Source organism: Physeter macrocephalus, chromosome 16 (genome assembly GCF_002837175.3).
Source record: "Physeter macrocephalus isolate SW-GA chromosome 16, ASM283717v5, whole genome shotgun sequence".
Taxonomy (NCBI): domain Eukaryota; kingdom Metazoa; phylum Chordata; class Mammalia; order Artiodactyla; family Physeteridae; genus Physeter; species Physeter macrocephalus.
Genome location: NC_041229.1, coordinates 46,246,910 through 46,261,917, shown reverse-complemented (window position 1 = coordinate 46,261,917; position 15,008 = coordinate 46,246,910). Strand labels below are relative to the sequence as shown.

The 15,008-nt window shown below is 42.4% G+C and overlaps 1 protein-coding gene across 1 annotated transcript in view; it reads right to left on the bottom strand.

Annotated features, from left to right (window-relative positions):
- The window catches only part of FZD4 (frizzled class receptor 4), a 53,396-nt gene that overhangs the window by 1,865 nt on the left and 36,523 nt on the right, over positions 1-15,008 (bottom strand). The window contains exon 4 of the transcript XR_008619618.1: positions 3,441-3,567. The gene's annotated coding sequence lies outside the window, so the exon portion shown is untranslated. The remainder of the gene's footprint in view (positions 1-3,440; positions 3,568-15,008) is intronic.

Below are 15,008 nucleotides of genomic sequence, written 5' to 3'. Positions count from 1 at the left end.
AGCCCACACACTGCAACGAAGAGTAGCCCACACACTGCAACGAAGAGTAGCCCGCGCTCGCTGCAACTAGAGAAAGCCCACGTGCAACAACAAAGACCCAACACAGCCAAAAATAAAAATTAATTAATTAATTTAAAAAAAAAGAGTCAATGCTGGATCCTCATTAAATAAACAGAAATGAAAAGAGGGGAAAAAATCACTGCTAACTTGTAAGGAAGTAAATAAGATTGTGGGAGCTGTTAGTTGGGATAGAGGTTTGATCATTATAACAAAGACCCAACATAGCAGTGGCTTAAACAAAATAGAAGTTTATTCCTCTTGTTAAAGAATAATTTTTTTTAATAAAAGATAAAATTTCAACTCTCATGCCAATATAAAATGAATACATGTCAAAGATTTTAACTCATTAAGTAAGGAAGGAAACAGGAAGACGTTACTACCAGTTCAAAAGAGAATTCAGAGTATCGCACTTATGTAGGTCAATCACAAATGCTGGAATGAATTTACAAATAGATGTAAAACTGGCTTTTTCCATGGGGCAGGAGAGGGGGAGCAAGAAAGAGGGGAACCCATTGTACCTCCACTAGACAGAATTTGTTTGCATATGGAACAGAAATAATCATTTGCTCTGCTCTCAGTTATGCACAAGTTACAATGTTATAAAACAGTTCAAAGACAATGAATGGTAGAGATAACCTGGCTGGGTAAGCTCCTCAGGACACCCACGAATCTTTTCATTGCTCACTTCAAAACCTTTCACGGTTTTCCTAATACTCTCTTACATAATAACGTGAGAATAAGTATTCTAGAACTACTGTGGCAGTTCCCAGTGCCAGGGGACCTGCTCCTTCTATCTGACTTATTCTTCCCCCATCCCTAGGGTGACACTTTCATCTGCATGGACTAAGACAGCTCACCAGTGTCACAACCACATTCCCATCAACAGGAAGTGGGGAAGAGGAAAATTATACCCCTTTCCTTTAAGGGTATAACCTAGAAGTTGCACCCATCACTTCCAATCATATTCTGTTGGCCAGATCTTACTCATATGCCCATTCCTTGCTGCAAGGGAGGCTGGCCAAAGTAAGCTTTATTCCATGTGGCCTGGATCATGGGTTTAAGGACTAGTAAATAATAATGAAATGAAGACAGAACATCTTGATTACTCTTTTGAGAACTTTGGCGATGAAAGGAAGAAGTAGACTAGGAACAGGAAGGGACAGTCAGGCTGAAGGAAGGAAGGACTAACCTTCACTGGTCTTTTTGAACTTGAAAGCTCACAATGCAGCAAATCCCTACATGTAGCCTTGCCTAATCCTCAGGGTTAAAAATCTCATTCTCCCCTTAACTCCCATATCCCTTGACGTATGCTCTTTTTCCTCATCACCGACTATTTGTGCATGTGTCTCATCTCTCCTGCAGGCTCTAAGTATCTCATTTATCTTTCTAACTCTCACCACTTCTAGTATACTGCCTTGCCCAAAGCTGACATGCTTCTCATTTATCAACTTCCTCCCTATTGTTCTCTCTTTAGTATGAGCAAAAGAGTTTAGTGTTTCCCTTCCCCTTTCAACAGGGCAGAGAGTTAACAGTGCTCTTTGAACAGTACTCTTTCCATCTTGCACTCAGGATGAATGCAGAAAATGACTGGTCACAGACCTCAGGGATGGGACCACCATTGCTCAGAAGTGACACGTTGCTAATATACACAAAGCATGGGTGATATTTCTTGCTTCTCATGTTGCATGTTGCTGTGTGTTAATAATTTGTTGGGTAGGTACTAGAATTGATAAATGTGTACAAGTTCATAAAACTGGCTATGGCTTTTAAAAAAGTGAGACTTCAGATCCTGAGTTTGAAAATCATGGCTTTAAATCAGATTCTGTTTTGATATACAGTAACACACAAGATGTCATTAAAGAGTTAAGTGTCTGTTCTAACCAGGAGAGTCTAGCATATTGGAAAGTATTTTGAATACCACAGACAAAGGTACAAATCCTGGTCCTGCTACTTCCTAGCATATATGACCTTGGGCAAGTCACTTAACTTATCTGGGCATCTACTTTCTCATCCATTAAATGGGGATAATAAATTTACCTTGCATGGTTATTGTTACATATAAGACTATTGTATGTCCAGTGTCTATCATAAATTTGATGCATTTATTATTTTTTAACACTAAACTGAGAGTATTTGGATTTTTGACTGCATTCATCTTTTTCAACCATATTTATGATATTATTATATAGACATAGCTACAGTTAGCAGAAGAAAAGTCATATTTATGTCAGTTATAGGCTATATACAAAGATGAGTTAATAAATGCCTCTGTTTCGTCCATCAATCATTTCAGGCAAATTATCAGGAAGTATCACAATAATTCGTATAACACAACTACCAGTTTATCTTTCTGTGAAGTGGGTAAGTTGGGGAGGTGAGGATTGGTTTATGGTAATAGCTCTACAGCTTTTAAACTCTACCTTTGTTTCTTATTTACTTTGGATGAAGGATCTTTTTAAATGCTTTAAAACTTCAAGGACTTCCCTGGTGGCGCAGTGGTTAAGAATCCGCCTGCCAATGCAAGGGACACAGGTTCAATTCCTGGTCTGGGAAGATCCCACATGCTGCAGAGCAACTAAGCTGGTGCACCACAACTACTGAGCCTGCACTCTAGAGCCCACGAGCCACAACTATTGAGCCTGCATGCTGCAACTACTGAAGTCCCCGCGCCTAGAGCCTGTGCTCTGCAACAAGAGAAGCCACCGCAGTAGCCCTCGCACCGCAACAAAGAGTAGCTCCTGCTCGAAACAACTAGAGACAGCCCGCGTGCAGCAATGAAGACCCAACACAGCCAAAAATTAGAAAAGTAAAATAAAATAAAATAAAATAAAAACAGCTGTCCTTGTTTAAAAACAACAACAACAACAACTTCTAGTAAGTCTCAGCTATCAATTAAGGGCTTCCCTGGTGGCGCAGTGGTTGAGAGTCCACCTTCCGATGCAGGGGACGCGGGTTCGCGCCCCGGTCTGGGAGGATCCCACATGCCGCGGAGGGGCTGGGCCCGTGAGCCATGGCCGCTGAGCCTGAGCGTCCGGAGCCTGTGCTCCGCGACGGGAGAGGCCACAGCAGTGAGAGGCCCGCGTACCACAAAAACAAAACAAAACAAAAAAAACTATCAATTAAGTTCGTACAGAAAATATTTTTTCCAAATGTAGTTATAGGGCAAATATTTCAGAATGGATATAAGTGATGGTATTTTAATAATTTTGTTGCACCTTAAGGTATAGTATCAAATTCTGCTCATTCCTTCCAGTGGGGGTAGAAAAATGGAGAAGTCAGAGGGAAATTACTTACTTGGCCCTCCTGTTCTTTAATAAGGCATTGACCCTTGTCAAAGAAAACACATATACACACGCACACAAACAAGGACCCCCACTTACCTTATTTTCAAATTTAAATTACAGGATCCGGTCATTCATCTTTGTCACAATCTGCCAGTTTTTCAAGAGCATGTTGCATAAACAAGCTCTCCTTTCAGCATCAGCCAGGAAGGCTAAGGTTTAGATCCTGTGTGATAGAAACGCTTTTTGTAATTCTCCCCCAAACATCTGTTCAGTCGCTCATCAACATCTGTCACCCATTTCTAGGCTCAACCCAGACAAAGCTACGTTCTTCTAACACTCCATTCCAAATTGTTACCAAGTGATTCCTACTCAGACTAATCTTACACAGGGATTGAGAAGATGTCTTACTAGATCAAATTCATCTTCTACTAATGAAGCATCTACCCTACAGCCTTGGCAAAAATCCCAATGGCTCAGAGGAAGGGAAATTCCTCATAACATGCTAACACTTTTCTGCCTCACATTGGTACACTGAAAACTTTTAATTCCCTTCAACCCTTCGGGGTTAGCAAACATGATCCTATACATCCTATACATGTGTGTATCTTTAACTTCAGCCCATCTTTTACCCTATTCAAGCCCCAGTGGTGTTGCTTTGCAAACTAACTGAAATAAGAACATATGAAATGTTTTCAAATACTTGACCCAACTGTTTGCATGAAAAGACAAGAAATGTTGGCTCGTTTGGAAAGACAGCACAGTGGTTAAAAGCATGCAGAAAGACTTGAAGTGAGATCTAGGAAATGTCACCTCTAAGTCAGGTAACCTTGGTTGCTTTAGTTAATGACCCTGGGCCCTCAACTACTTAATGGGAAAAATGGGTACCTCATAGGATTATAGAGTTTAAATTGTACATGTACATTGCATGTAAGGTGCTTGACACTGTGACTGGCACATAGGAAACAACTCAGTCAGAGATAGCTCTTGCTGTCATCACCATCACCATAATCATCACCACCATCATCATCATCATCAAAGTAGAAAAAGATCAGAATGGCTTTACCTTGCTCTTTTGCTCTCAGCATGTCCTTTTCCTTTCTGTTCAACCAGCATTTATTGAGTGCCTCTTAATGGGCTCTCAATTATGTGTCAAATGTCAACATGAATCAGGTAAATTCCTTGTTCTCAAGGAGCTCTCTCCTTAGTAGATGGAGACAGATAGACCTACACTCTGCTCAGACCAGACTGTGATAAGTGCTATAAAAGTATAAGTAAGGCTCCCCACAGTTTATTTGAAGATGTTTTAACACCAAATCTCTGTTTTTCTTATTAGAAGACTTTAATGGGGGCTCATTTTACACAAGCAACTTAGGAATTTAAACCCCAGGGCAGAATTTTCATTTCAATGGGAACCTAATGGCTATAATTTAGGTCAATGTTTATAATGTCAATAGTGCAATGAGGAGGAGGAGAAGGGTTTTCACCTCTGTTTCCATGGATGTTAAAAAAGATAATAATGAAGAAGTCCCCTAGAACCAGATGGAGCAACTGACTTATTCTTTTTAATTTCCTTCATGAAGTATAACATAAAAAAAATTGAGGAAGCTGCCATGACTCATTAAGACCAATCTGATATGGTAAGGGCACCAAATATTAATATCTATGTATATACCTAGATATCTATATGTAAAGATATAGAGAGAGGTATATAGAGAGAGATTTTATTGGCGATCAGAGTCCCATAGACTCCATTTTCCGTTGAATGTAATCATAAGGAAAGAGTCCCTTTGGGAATTCCATCCTGACCGTAGCTATGGGCCCCTTTTCCGTGTTATCGAGAAAAGGCAAATGGAGCTGAGCGCCTTTCAGATCTATATCCTTCTGCTCTCGTTCCCTCGTGGGTCCCTGTCCTAGGGGCCTAAGTCTTGTGTGGGAGATAGATATGTCATACTGAGGACGTGACATTATATGCTGAGATCAGCAGAAAGAATCTGAGTTCCTCAGCAGAGGGAGATGGGGCAGGCAGAGACTTACCAGGCAGAGAGACCTGCTTGTGGGGAGGGATTGGGGCTCCTAAGAGTAGGTCTGGGGGGGAATGCAGAATTTGGGTGGGGAGTGGGGTGACTGAGACTGGAAGGCATGGGCCAGAGGCAGCTGTCTCCAAGGAAAGCACAATTTCGTGTTTAACAAGACAACTTCCTAGAAACGGGTGAGATCCAAGGCCCATTCTAGAGACCCCTCAAATGTATTCACGGAGGCTTTCATCGGTCACGTAAGGCCACATGTCTTCATGGAAGTTTCACAGTGTGTAAATTGCTCCCCTAGGCTTTATCATCCAATGTTATCCTCCTTTAACAGACTGAAAAATTGAAGCTTACCAGCTGTGTGTCTTTGGGTGTTTTACTTAACTTCTCTGAATCCTCCTCTCCTGACCTCTGAATGGAGAAAACAGTGCCCACCTCTCTGAGTGTCTGGGAACATTTATGGACATTGTCTGGTGGTAACAGGCATGCATGCATTAACTTCTTGGTGGCCCAGAGTTATTAACTAGGAAGTGATAAGAAATCAAACCCAGGTATCCTGACCACTACATCACACATATTCCAGGGCGTCACTCCACTTCCAGGCACACCCGGCAGACAAAGTACACACCTAAGTCCCAGCTGAGTGGTCACCAGGTTTCCGTGTGAAGTTGGGAGGCATTTGTCTCTCACCCTTCAACTCCCACCTACTTCAACAAACCTTGGCCCTGCTGACTCCTACCCCAACCGCAGTCCCCACTGATGCGGAGATGAGGAAGAACAAGCAAGTCAAGAAAAAATATTACCCCAAGGGAGGCATCAGCCATGAAGTAAATTGGGAGGGGAAACTAATGACAAGTAACACTAAAAAGACCCGATTTATCAAGATGTTTTTACTTGTCTTTAAAAAAAATTACAAAGGAAAATCAGATAACCAAAGAATGCATGGTCTGTGAGGGAGAAAACAAGGAAATTGAGCTAGAAAAGGGAAGGGACTGACTAAACACCACTTTGAAAATAGAGATGTTTCTAAATCAGTGGGCCCTAAGGACATGTTTCCTGAGACACTTATAGCCAAATGTATTCGTTTCACTGAAAATCAACCTAAGACTGGAATCTTGATCTTAAGTTGGTGAGAGCTTTAAAACTTGATTTATTGTTTCCCCCTCAAAGCCCTCCTCCGCTGCTACACGGACACTTTGTACTTTGTCTCAGGGTCTGGAAGCCACATTCTGCCTCCCAGGCAGGACCCTTGGTAGGGCAGGCAGGTGGAGAAGGTGATCTGTATGTGTCCAGGTGATGCCCAGCTTCCCGTGCCCACCTGGCCATAGAGCTTGGAAAAGCAACTGGCCCAGGACACCATGCAGGTAAGCCAGGCACACAGTGACTCAGGCTGCGTCATGTGTTTTTCTTAAATGTATATATCTGATCCATTCTACACACAGAATTCACAGGTATTTTTTAATGTAAACAGATCACCCTCCTTCCCTGCTTAAAACCCTTCTGTAACTTCCCATGTCACCAGAATGAAACTCACCCTCTTCACCAGAGGCTACGAGGCCCTGCGGGGTCTGGTTCTGAGCCACCTGGACGTGCTCGTTTTGTGTCTCTCTTTCCCACCACGACTATGCCACGGCTGCATTTTCCGGCTCACCCGTTTGTAGGAGACACCCTCTTCTTTCCAGCTTATAGTCTGCGCACGTGCTGTTTCCTCTGCCTGGAATCTCTTCCCCAGACTCTTTGGCTGACTAGTGCCCACTCCTTCAAATCTCAGCATTATTGTCTCTTTCTTAAAGAGGCCTTCCCTGTCTCTTAATCCAATTAGCTCAGCCCCTTTTTACACTCACAATAGCCCAGTCTCTTCCTTATTGGCACTTACTAAAATTTGTGGAGTTATTTGTTTAATGTCTGTCACCGCACCCCTCATAGATGGGGGTACTGACCACATCTGTTTTATGGGGATTGTATGCCATGAATATAGGACAGCTCCTGGCTCAGACTGCTGTGTGACAAACATTTGGAGAATCCGTGAATGGCTGCCTTGGTGAGAACTACCAGATTATCTGCTCCTGCAGCTGGCGCAGAAAGGATACATGTGGCTTCTGACCAAAATCAGCTCACAACATAATATCCAGTTAGTAAAAGTGCTTGTCATAGAATTGAATTGTAGGCAAAATGGTAGGTTGGCAGACTCTCTTCTCCTTCCAGCCAAGGATCTATGGTCAAGGGAGGTTACTGGTCTGCAAATTTGTAAAGAACTTTGAGAAAAATAAGGGCCATTTTCTAAAACCAGGAAGCCCCTAATCAAAAGTCTCCTGGAGAGGGCTTCCCTGGTGGTGCAGTGGTTGGGAGTCCGCCTGCCGATGCAGGGGACGCGGTATCGTGCCCCGGTCCGGGAGGATCCCACGTGCCGCGGAGCGGCTGGGCCCGTGAGCCATGGCCGCTGAGCCTGCGCGTCCGGAGCCTGTGCTCCACAATGGGAGAGGCCACAGCGGTGAGAGGCCCGCGTACCGCAAAAAAAAAAAAAAAAAAAAAAAGTCTCCTGGAGAACTGGTCACTCAGGTACCTGGTCACACAGTCACTCATGTAAAAGCCAAAATGTCAGAATGTGAAGCTGATATTTGAAAGAGAAGCAGCTGCACCTCCAGAGAAAACTGGGTCCCGCAGATCCTGGCCCACATGGTGCAGTGTTTGCCCGTGTTATCCCGAGAAGCCCAGCTGTTCCCATAACTAAAGGCAATTTCCAGGCATTCCTCTGGTTTTCCACTGATTGTAAAATATTATTATAAAGGCATAGTATGTCAAGCCATGGTCATTTATGAAAACCAGGACACTTCCTGGGAAAAGCAGATAAAGAGAGAAACTCACGACTCATGTCTGTCTCCCTCTACTGAACCAGGACTGGGGGCTCCTTCCAGGCCAGAAACTGGATGTTCCTGCTCTTTGTTTACCTGGAGCCCAGAACAGTGCTGAGCACAGAGTAGATCATCAGTTAAGGTTTACCTGAATAACGGATGGATGAGAGTGTGTCTACGCGATTTGTGGAGTTTTCTTTCACTGAGATGAAGCTGCCCCTCCCAGTATCCATTTAAGAAGATGCTGTACCTTTAATCTGACCCACCTGTGCTCAGACCCTGTGGAGACATACTCTACAACCCCCAGAATCCCCTTTCTTTACTCCCAACTTCTCCTGCTCTGTTTACACTCAGTTTGTGTCCTGACCTTTGACAATATCTCCCAGCTGGAGTCTTCTCTTCCTTAACACAAGGCATTTGTACTCAATTTTCCACTCCTTAACTACTGTAACTCAGGCTATCTCATTCCCATCTTTGGCTACTTGGATAAGAGTCTTCATCCAACCTTCAGCCAGTTCAGGTTCACTTACCTCCCCTCAGCCCACTCCCTCTGTGAAATTTTAAAGAAATTGGATAAATTGGCTAGCTGCCACCGGATGGCAGGTAACAGGCCTGGTGTCATAGGCCCAGCTCTTAAACTACCTTCAGATAAGAATGACTAAGGAGAAAAAGGTTAGTGCACCTGATGCTACTACCTATGTTTTTTCTACAAAGACAGTAAAGAAAACTACCCAAAACAGAATAACATCAAAGCACAGATTGGCGCTTATTTTTTCTGATCTTAACTAATTCCAAATTGTTTCTCTCAACCCCGTTATGCTTTCAGGCTTGAGTTGGAAATTTCTTCCCTTTTCTCCAAGGATAAAAGATGTATATAATAGTTGTTAAGAGCTTGGACTGTGGATTCTGGGAAAGCAGTATGGAAATTCTGGTTCTACCTCTGCGTAGAGTGAGCAAGCTATGTAACCGTTTCAAGCCTCGGTCTCCTTATTGCCAAGATACGGAGAACAACAGCACAGAGGAAGATAACTCACTGAGCTGTCTGAGACCTCACCTGCCTCGATGAATGAATGATATTTCCAAAGTACAGATACCTCATCTTCAAAATAGCTTTTCTTGCTACCGTTTGATCCAGCTCCAGAATCTTTTAGATATATTTCCTCCTCTTCTTCCCCCTCCTCCTCCTGTTCTCTCTCTCTCACTCTTTCTCTGTTCTTATCTATTATATGGATTAAGGGATGAATGTCTAATGTCAATTTGCACAATTACAGTTAAAAAATGTAAAAGCTGCGCTATCCACCAAAATATAAGCAAACAAGGATCCCAGCTTCTTGTTTTACAAGGTAACTGCCATCACCTGTCCTGGTTCATGCCATCTATATTGCGTGGACTGAGCTCCTCAGACCTGCCTACCTGTCAGTCATTTACGTGTCAGCCACATGCACCACTACTGTACCAAGTGGTTCCTCAATTATTGTAATTTTTCATGCATAATCTTTTAAAATATTTTTAGAACAATTAAAATACTTATTTCCAGACCCCTGGGTAAATGATCTATTTATTCTATCTTCCTCAAGCCCTTGAAGGGACAGATTTGACTGTTTTGAATTAGTCTTCAAGATAACTTCTATACAACCCACAGGAAATAGAGAAGATCATTAAAATACATGATTACTGAGAGATAAATGGAGTAATGGAATAGTAATTAATATCACTTGAGCTCAGATTGCCCCTGTAAGATCTGCAGGAATTGCATGACAGGACAGGGTTTTGCAGAACAATATTTCATCAGGAGATAATGGCAGTATCTCATTAGGCTAAAGGGAGATGACGGATGATGGAAGACCACTTTTCATGACAGCTCTTCTCTGATTGTAATAATACCTTGTGCCGTCTCCACATGACAGAGACGTAAATTCATACTGTATCTAAATAACACCAAAACAGTGAGTCAATTCGAGGTTTTAAAAAATTGATCAAAAATTGTTTCATTCCATAGAGAGATCCAGCCATAGATTGAACCTACATAGGAAATATTTTAGCATTTTACTGGTAAAAAATAAGACATATTTAACTATAAATAAAGTGCCTAAATGAAAGATATTTGTATTTTTTAAACAAAATTTATTTTATTTATTTATTTATTTTTGGCTGGGTTGCATCCTTGTTGCTGCGCGTGGGCTTTCTCTAGTTGTGGTGAGCAGGGGCTACTCTTCGTTGCAGTGTGTGGGCTTCTCATTGCGGTGTCTTCTCTTGTTGCGGAGCACGGGCTCTAGGTGTGCGGGCTTCAGTAGTTGTGGCACATGGGCTCAGTAGTTGTGGCTCGCGGGCTTAGTTGCTCTGCGGCATGTGGGATCTTCCCGGACCAGGGCTCGAACCCGTGTCCCCTGCATTGGCAGGCGGATTCTTAACCACTGCGCCACCAGGGAAGCCCAGAAAAATATTTATATCTTTAAACTTTGCTACTTGAAGGTCATTTCTAAAGTATCTAGAAGGAGCTAAAATTTTTTCAATAAAAATTAAAAGATTTCCTGTAAGTACCCACTTTTAGCATTCTAAATATTTTCTCTCTTGTTCTGTTTTGTCCGGAAACACTGACTTTTTTTTTAATTCCCACCTTGGGTATTAGATTACACATCTATTTGTTTATTTTCCTCTTGTGTGACTCACCTACTAGAGTGAGTGCAAAGATTTTTTTTTTTTAAGGCTGTGTTCCCAGTACCAAGGATGATCCTTGGCACATAATTGGTGCTCAGTGAGTAATTACTGAATAATGAATTATTTTAACCTTTGCTCTCCTATATCTTCTAAATGTCCTATGCATTATTTTGTAATAAGAAATAAAAATAATGTTGTTTTAGAAGTAACAGGATCCAAGAGTGACTAATATGGATCACTGTATGGTGAGTTCTGAAGTTGCTTTCTCCTTTCTTAGATCTCCCCTCATCCCCCCACCCCTCCCACCCCACCTCCACACCCGCCAATTTACAGCAGCTAGGGTTACTGAATGCTTTCCTCTGGTTCTTCTAACTAGTAAGACTGCATGCTTCTATCTGAGTTTTAGCTGTCCTGCTGAGTACTGACTGGAGTTTTCCCTCAGGTAAAAAATCCATAAAAAATGCAAAACTCACACATGACATTTCTTTCTTCCAAGCGTGACTCTTGTCCACCATGTCAGCGTTGGTTCCTCTTTCATTGCCTCCCCGTGATTGGTTTTTATATGTTTTTCTATAGCATATACTTGTTACTTATGGGAAATATTTACAGGAGCAACTCTGCCATTATCAGAAGTGGAACCTCAGATTTCCACGTTTTAGAAAGCACTCTACAGGAGTGTTGAGAATGGATTGGAGGTGAGACTAGGGATAGGGAGATAAGTCAGGATGCTGTGGTAAAATGCCCAGGGAAAGGGGATGAGAGTTCACAGCAGCAGCATTTAGGTGAAAAGGAAAGTTTGTATTTGAGAGTTCCAGACTCTAAAATCCCAACTCTTCAGGAAAATGGCCAGCTTTTGAGCCTGAACTAAAATGTCAAGAGTTTCTGGTTAGGGAATGCAGGTTGTGGTGAGAGTTGATGCGATGATCTTGGGTGGTATTTTCTCAGGAGAGAATGGGAAGTTCGAGAAGGGAAGGGGACCAGAAGTTGAACCCTGGGGAAGATGCAGAGAGTGATGGGCAGCAAAGTGGCTAAGAAGAGTAGGAGATGCTGGAGAATCAGGAAAGTGGTAGTGGTGATACTGAGAGCTGAGAGTTGTTGTTGGTTAATAACATCAAACAACTTGAATTAATCCAGTAAGCGGAGGTCCAGAAAGCTCCCATTGGACTTGGTAGTTGGAAAGTCACCAGTGACCTTTGTGGAGCAGTTTCAGTGGAGGTTGGAGAAGCCAGAGTGGAGAGAGTTAAAAAGTGAACGGGAAGTGAGGAAGCGCAGATTGTTCTGTATCTATAGATGCCTTTGAAGCATTCCACTTGTTTTCCTGTGATCTTTGTCCACACACAAATTTTACAATCATGCACCACCTAATTTTTTTAAAGTGTAATTATATTAAGCCATTTTTGGTTCCCTTTTTTATGTGAATATCCTTGAAAAAATTGCCATCTGGTTACGCTTTCAAAAGCATTTAGAAGCAAACAATTGGCAAAGAGATTGCAATGGTGGCAGACACTTCCAGTAATGTCCATCAATAACTTTCCCCTCAAAAGATTTCATAATTTCACCTATGCTAAAGTGGAGGTATCTTTGGAAGGCAGCTATGCTCACCACTGTACAATCAATGTTGCACTATGTGGAGGTGTCTTTGTTAATTCGCACCTCTAGCTGGTTGGGATCCCAGGCTGCCAATTACTAGCTATATGACTCTAGTCTTCCTGAGCCTCAATTTCTTGGCAGAGATGATAATAATAACAACAAGACCAGCTAAGCATTTACATAATGCTTACTACTTGCCAGGAACTATTCTAAGTTTTCACATGTATAATAATAACAAATAATTTAATTATTTTGACAACTCAACTAGGTACTATTATTATCCCCACCTAAGATGAGAAAGCTGTGGTACAGAGAGGTTAAAATACTTGCCTAAGCTCACAGAGCTAATAAGTGACAGAACCAAGATTTGAACACACAAGCAAGGACCTCATTCAATGGCAACTGATACTGTTGTTATCACAGTTTATTCATTCACTCAATAAATATTTATTGAGCACATATTCTAAGGCAGGCAATGTACAAGGACCTGAGTATATAGTGGAGAGTAAAATCTTGGCCTTTGCTAGAAAAGATTCTAACCTGATCAGGGAGATAAGCAATTAAAGGGTGAAAAAAAATAAATAAATAAGTAGTGACAACTTAACTATAAGCTTAATGCATAAGGCATTAGCTTTTGTGCCTTGCTATGGAGAAAACAAACAAGATGTGGTACAAAGAATAATGGGGAGGGACTTCCCTGGTTTTCCAGTGGTTAAGAATCCACCTTCCAATGCAGGGGACGTGGGTTCAATCCCTGGTCGGAGAACAAGATCCCATGTGCTGCAAGGCAACTAAGCCCACACGTCACAACTACTGAGCCCTAGCACTCTGGAGCCCATGCCACAACTGGAGGGAAGCCCTCGCGCTGCATCGAAGAGCCCGCGTGCTGCAACTAAGACGTTGCGTGTGCCCAAAGCAGCCAAATAATTAATTAATTAATTAATTAATTAATTTTTAAAAAAGAATAATGGGGAATTGCTTAACCCTGGGTGGTAAGGAAGTCCTCTGTAAGAAGGTAGACATTAAAACTGACATCTGGCTGACAAAAAGGATCCAGCCATGGGGAGCAATAGGGGAAGAGTATAGGGCTGAGATTGCTATGATGGGCTTAGACCCATGTCGGTTCAACCCTTGGTCTGGGCACATTGTCCCTGAACAAAATCAAGGTTCTGTGAAGTAGAAGGAGGCAACGAATGGTTACTGGCCAGACAGCCCACACGCCTACCAGAGACAGGTCTGAGAGGAAAACATCCAGAATTCTGATTTGAATAGTGTAAGTTTCAAAACACCTGAGAAACGGTGTCGATTAGACTGTTGGATATACAAGTCTGGAATGAAAAGAGAGGTTTGAGCTCCATGTATTTTCTTTTAAGTTTAGTGTTCTGTTTAAAATGTGCTGAGTTGTTGAGGTCTCCTCAGATCTTGGAAATCGTTGCGAATATAAATGGGAATGGGCATGCGGCACAGATAACCATGAGGGCTTTCGTGAGTGTATCAGGATTCAGTTTTACAATGTGAGATGTGATTAACTTCGCAGCCGGCCTATCTGAGAACAGCTGAGAGCAAGGAGGGCAAGAACATATGGCGCAGCAGTTGGGAACCATCAGTCGCAGCAGCCCAGCTGCCTGGGAACTTTCGAATGGAGAGGGTTTTATTGGAAAGGCTTCAGTCATACCAAGGGACCAGGGTATCCATGGGAACATGAAAGGAGTGAGACCAGGGTTAAGAAATTGGGCAGAGGAGAGGACAAGAACACTCTTCCATCCCAGACATTCATGCTCTGTGAAGACAGAAAACAACATGGTGAAGACAGAGCCCAGCACACCCAAGGTGTGATAATGGGTACGGCTGGCTCAGGAGTTAGAGGGACCTGGGTTCCAAACCTGGTTCTGACCTCAGACCTACCCTGGAGGCTTAAGATGAGGAAATGAGATAATGTAAGAAAAGAGACCAGTGGTGCCTCTTTTTTTTTTTTAAAATAAATTTATTTATTTATTTGTTTGTTTGTTTTTGGCTGCATTGGATCTTCATTGCTGCGTGCGGGCTTTCTCTAGTTGCGGCGAGCTGGGGCTACTTTTTTTTTTTTTAACATCTTTATTGGAGTATAATTGCTTTACAATTATTATGTTAGTTTCTGCTTTATAACAAAGTGAATCAGTTATACCTATACATATATCCCCATATCTCTTCCCTCTTGCATCTCCCTCCGTCCCACCCTCCTTATCCCACCCCTCTAAGTGGTCACAAAGCACCGAGCTGATCTCCCTGTGCTATGTGGCTGCCTCCCACTAGCTATCTATTTTACATTTGGTAGTGTATCTTTGTCCATGCCACTCTCTCACTTTGTCCCAGCTTACCCTTCCCCCTCCCCGTGTCCTCAAGTCCATTCTCTAGTGGGTCTGCGTCTTTATTCCTGTCCTGCTCCTAGGTTCTTCATGACCACTTTTTTTTTCTTAGATTCCATATATATGTGTTAGCATATGGTATTTGTTTTTCTCTTTCTGACTTACTTCACTCTGTATGACAGACTCTAGGTCCAT